This window comes from Neofelis nebulosa, chromosome 16 (assembly GCF_028018385.1).
Source record: "Neofelis nebulosa isolate mNeoNeb1 chromosome 16, mNeoNeb1.pri, whole genome shotgun sequence".
NCBI lineage: Eukaryota > Metazoa > Chordata > Mammalia > Carnivora > Felidae > Neofelis > Neofelis nebulosa.
In genome coordinates this window covers 30,932,237-30,938,031 of record NC_080797.1, presented here as the reverse complement: position 1 = coordinate 30,938,031, position 5,795 = coordinate 30,932,237, and positions in this window count along the sequence as shown.

Sequence of the window (5,795 nt, the reverse complement as noted above, 5' to 3'; positions counted from 1 at the left end):
TTGCTTTTTGTTTTGTAATCTGTTCTTTTTTTTTCCCCCCTTCTGAAAACTTTTAAGATCGTCTTTTACTTGAAATGCACCACCGTGAAATTAGCATGGACTTTATTCGTTCATTGTATTGGGTGCTCAGTGGGCTTTTATTTTTATTTATTATTTCTTTCTTTATTTTCAGTGGGATTTTTTAAACATGAGAGAGAGAGAGAGAGAGAGAGAAAGAGAGAGAAAGCAAGCAAGGGAGGGGCAGAGAGAGAAAAACCCGGGCAGTCTCCTCAGTGTCAGCACGGAGCCCGATTCGGGGCTCAATCCCATGAACCACGAGATCATGACCTGAGCCCAAGCCAAGAGTCACCTGCTTAACCAGCTTGAGCCACCCAGGAGCCTCTCAATGGACTTTTTAAATCCGGAAATGTAAGTCTTTCTTATGTTCCTTTGACAATGGACTCCCTTCCATGTTCTCTGTCCTGTATTTCTTCTGTTGGGCCTCCTAGGTGGATCTTTTACTTTCCCTATTTTTTTTTCTCTCTCCTCTTTTCCATATCTTTATTTCTTTCCTACTTTCTGAAAGTTTTCCTTGATCCTTTCAAACTTTATTTGTTGCCTATTTTATTTTTATTGGCAACTTTGTTTCACTATCATGTTTTCTTTCTTTCTTTCTTTCTTTCTTTCTTTCTTTCTTTCTTTCTTTCTTTCTTTCTTTCTTTCTTTCTTTCTTTTTTTGGTTTTAAATTTATTTACTTAAATTCAAGTCAGTTAACACACACTATAGTATTGGTTTCAGGGAATAGAACCCACTGATTCATCACTTAGTTTTAACATCCAGTACTCATCCCAACAAGTGACCTCCTTAATGCCAATCACCCATTTAGCCCAACCCCCCCATCCTTTCTACATGCAACCTGGGGCTTGAACTCACAACCCTGAGATCGAGTGTCGCGTGCTCTACCAAATGAGTCAGTCAGTGCCCCTCTGCTGTCAGATTTTCAATATCCAAGGGTTTGCTCCCTTTCTCCCCCTGATTATTGCCTTTAAAAAAATTATTTATTTTTGAGAGAGGGAGAACAAGTTGGGGAGGGGCAGAGAGAGAGAGAGAGAGAGAGAGAGAGAGAAGGAGAGAGAGAATCCCAAGCAGGCTCCACACCATCGATGCAGAGTCTGACGTGGGGCTTGAACCCAAGAACCGTGAGAGCGTGACCTAAGCTGAAGTCAGACAATTAACCAACCGAGGCGCCCCTGATTATTCCCTTTTCAAAACAGTTTTTGGGGGCACAATTTATATCCCAGGAAAGTCATCTATGTTTAAGTGCATGATTCAATGGTTTTTAGTAAATTTACAGAGATGTGCAACCATTACCATAATCCAGTTTGGATTACTCCTTCTCGTATAGTCTTTTGTTCTAGTTTCATGGGTGACATATCTTCTCCTGTCTCTCCCAAGACGATGCCTGTTTCTTTGATGTTTTCAAGTTCCTCCCTTTGGTTGTTGGTCAGCTGGTTTCAGTTTCTGCCTTTCATCATGTTGGAGACGTTCCTCAAGTTCTTGGTTCTTCTTTGTGGTCCACCGATATTTAAGAGTAAAGTATTAAGAAGCCATCTGGACACTGTGTGAATGAACATCATTTGTCAATTGGCAAGCTTCACTATGGGAGTTATATGAGGGCCATTTCTTTGAGGTTCCCCAAATGTCAGTATCAGTGAGTCTTTTCTAGGAGTCATTCAATTTCTCCAGAAAAGAGTCTACCAACCTCTCTGGGGTTGGGGTGGGTGAGTGTGGTGGGCTAGTGCTGATCTGTTTGCCAATATCCTTGGAGATGCACGGCGCAGGGGACTGGGGGGACAGCCATTTGCAGATAGACTTTCATGTAATCCTCCTGTTTTCCCTCTGGCGCCTCCCACTTATACTGTTCTTGCTGATCTGGGCTTAGACCCTCAGTTTCGCCACAGAATAAATCCACTCCTGGAGGAGGGGAGAGGGGGTCACTTGGCTGTACTGAATGGGGGTGGGAACTTGGGGCGTCTTCCTACCGATCTCTCAGTTTCCAGTTGGCCAGAACCTGCCAAGTTTCCAGTTCTACAACTCATCCTTGTCTTTTGCAGTCCCCGGTGCCCGCAATACCTGTGTCTTGCCAAGAATCCGCGGCTTGAATTGGCTCTGTTTTCGTTAGCATCCCCCTGTGTAGGCACATGGTATTCAGATTTCTCAGCTCTGATGATTCTCCCACTTGCTTTCCATCTTCCAAAAATCTGTTGACATCTTTTGTCTTCTGCTGGGTTTTTTTCTCTCATTCTTTTCATTCTTGTGGGCTCATACATTTTTTAAAATTCCTTAACTCACAGTCTAGTGGTATTTCAGGAAGAACAATGCTACCTCCCTGTGCTCAATTTGCCAGGCTTTACCTGAGATGTGGGACTAAAGGCCTTTCAAGCTTTGTTTTTTTAGCTGTGTTTTTGTAACTGTAGACATAAGGAGAAACAAGAGGAGGTCTTCTGTATTCTATACTCAACATGTTATGGATTCTCTTCCTACCAGAGCAATCTTTCTAATCTGGGTCACTGGTTCTTTAAAAGAACAAAAAGGTGGAAAATGGAAGGAAATCTTGAGAAGGGATGATCAAAGGGATGGACATTGGGTCCAGGGAGGATTTGAAGGTGTTGGTGCTGTTTAAATGGGCAAAGAGGCTCGGAGATGGTTTAGTTATTCATTGGAATTCATTTTCTTTTGAGTGATTTTTGTCCCGATTCATCATGCCGCACTGTACAATTTTGTGTTGGTTTGAACTTCCACGTTGCCATAGAAGAGGCATCTTAAGACTTGAGAGAGAGGAGGATTGGGGGAGAGACTAAGACTGTATTAATCAGGATAGACTAGGCAATGCTACCGTAATGGATAAACATGGAAGTGTCAGCGTCTTAACACAGTAAAAGTTCATGCCTCTCTCACTTCACCATCTTATCACTGTTTGGTAGTTTCCTCCAAGAGGTGAGCGAGGGGCCCAGGCTACATCTATCTCTTAGCTATACTATCTGGAACACATGGCTTCCCAAGGTTCTGCAGAAGGGGAGAGAGAATTGGAAGATCATGCAAGATGCTTTTAAGCGCCAAGACCGGAAGTGGTTTATATCTTCTACGCACATCCATTGGCCAGAACTCTGTCCCTTGGTCCCAAATTATCTGCAAGAGAGGATGTGGGAAGTGTGGTCTTCCTGTGTGCTCTGGAAGTAAGGGTGTTGCGTTGTCTCTGTCATCTGTTTACCAGGCTTTCTGAGGAGGAGGGGAGGTATGGTCTCCGTGTCCATAATGCCTGATCACGAGGAAATAATGCTCAATTAAAGTAGGAGACAGCCGTCAGATATAAAGAGAAATTTCTTGACTTTAAGGGAGTTGAACATTAGAATGGGCAATGGAGAAGTGACATTTACCCTTATAGATCTTTAGGAAAAGTGTTCCTGAGAACTGATGGATCTCCCCGCTCAAGAGATGAACCGGTTAATCTTTTGAGATCCCACCTGATTCTGAGATTCTATTCTCAAATATACAGGCCTCAGAGTTTGCAAAGCAGGACGGCCAGGACCAGAGGTGGATCCAGGTTTTGTGAAGCCTGAAGCTTATACTCCTTTGGGTACCTTCTATAAGAAAAATAGGTACCTTCTGTAATTCAGAATTATGTACAGGGCTTGGAAGGGGCCCTTGCAAGTGGAGGGCCTCAAGCATAAGCTTATTAGTTTCCCAATGAACTCCCCCAGCCAGGAGAAGCCTGGAACCAGTAGATTCCGAAGCATCTTCCCCAACACACTAGCTCTTCCAGATTATAGATCGCCTTCATGCTTTTTTCCAACTCTTTAACTCAGTAAAAATGGTTGAATGCTCCCCATGTGCCAGGCACTGGGCTGGAGCCTTCATCACGCACCTCTGTTGTAGAGTTGAGCTAGGCACCAGCCCAGGGGCCATTGGTCCTGACCCAAGGAGCTCCTAGGTCCATGCAGGCAGCATCAGTGCAAAGGGTGGGGGGGTGGGGTGGGGAGGAGAGCGAGCACAGAAAGCCAGATGGGAGAGCAGGGCCATGTGTGACCTGAGGATACAAGAAGTCATCTGTGGACGTCAGGCTGTTGTGCTCAGAGGAGAAATCCGTGCTGCTGTCTGTCTTGCTTTTAAAAGGAAATGTTCCTGTAGAAACTGCAGAGACCTCAGGCTTGCTGTGGAACAGAGGGCTCAGCTGTGTCCCGGGCCCCTCTGTCAAACACATCACTCCTCTTGAAGGGCTGGAGTCGAATGTCACCACGAGGAGTCAGCAGTCTGGACTGGGACACTTGGTCTGGAGCCCAGCTGTCAGCCCTGTTCCCACGATTGTCCCTGGCACTGTCTGGGCCTTTTTGAGCTGATTGAACTGCAGTGTCTGGAAAACTCCAGACCAAAGCTAGGTCCCGCATGCAACCTTTCTTAGAATTTTCAAACAGCAGAAAATCAAGCTGGCAGTGATTTCTGAGGCCATCTCAGAAGACCAGGCCACAGATTCGCTGGGTGACCTTGCAGGACACCTTCATCTCCCTGGGCCTCTTTTTCCTCTTCTGTAAACTGAGGAAATAACCCCTGTGAAGGACAATGTTTGTCACTGTGATCAAGGTCAGCATGGATCTGGGAGGGTGGGGGCTGGGGAAGGGACACTGACACCTCACAGTCTTTCCTTTGGGCCAGCTGCACAGGTGCTACACAGGGGCCCCAGCCAGTTAGGCAAAACCGAGATGATCAAGCAGCTCCAGGCCCTTGGTGGCCCCAAACCTGCTTTCTGGTTTTTGATGTGCCTGCATGGTTTGCATTGAGCTGAGGCCCGGGAAGCCTAGGGGGAAAGAATAAAAACAACCCACCTGCTTAAAGTGATTTGTCTGAAAATTCTGTCATCAAGACACACTGTACGGAACACAGAAATGAAAATGCATTTTAAAAGGCTTCCTAATGAAGGAGTTGCAAAACAACTCACGTTAGAGAAAGCTCGTCTCAGCGTGCCATGGGCTGCCTCAGCCAGAGAAGGCGGGCCAAAGAAGAGGTGGAGAAGGCAGTGGGGTGGAGGAGGTCTGGGAGGACTGGTTTGGGCTCCCCTTCCAGGTTCATTGTGATCCTGCTTTGTACCCAGAAACCCCAGTGGCCTGCTCTCTGCTGTTGACACTAGTTGCTTCCCAAACTTGGGCTGTCCTCTAACTTCAGGTCTAAATAAATGCCTTTAGGGGCTCTCTTGGTGGACTTAAGGAGATGCCAAACCCACTGAGGCGCAAGATTTCAAGTGTGTGAGAAATTTTCACGTGGCTGGGCTTGGAGGTTTTTCTGGGAAGAGGGGCCTGAGTTTTCATCCTATGTCCAGTGGGTTCAGGACCCAGGACATAAACCTTCACTCTAGAGTAGCTGGGGTTGGGGGAAGGTGAGGCAGCGTGTGATTCCAGCGGGATCACTGGGAGAGTGGGGAATGCAGGCCACTCCCAACTGTAGAGTGAGCTAGTTACCCAAAGGAACATGGAACCTTGAACCACAGAATGCATTTTCCTTGATGAGGTCTGCCCTTGTGGAAGTCGTGCTCCCTGACAAGTAGCCAGAGTTTTCTATGGACAGACCCATTCAAAGACCCCCATCTGGCACCTGAGGTGAGCCTGGCACTGTGCTGGGTGGTGGGGACATGAGGAAGATTAGACATGGTTCTCGTGTGCCCATGTGGGACTCCCCGGTCCAGGGGATGAGGTGCCCAGAGAAATGACAATACGAGGGGTGCCTGGCTGGCTCAGTCAGTAGACCATGCAACTCTTGATCTCAG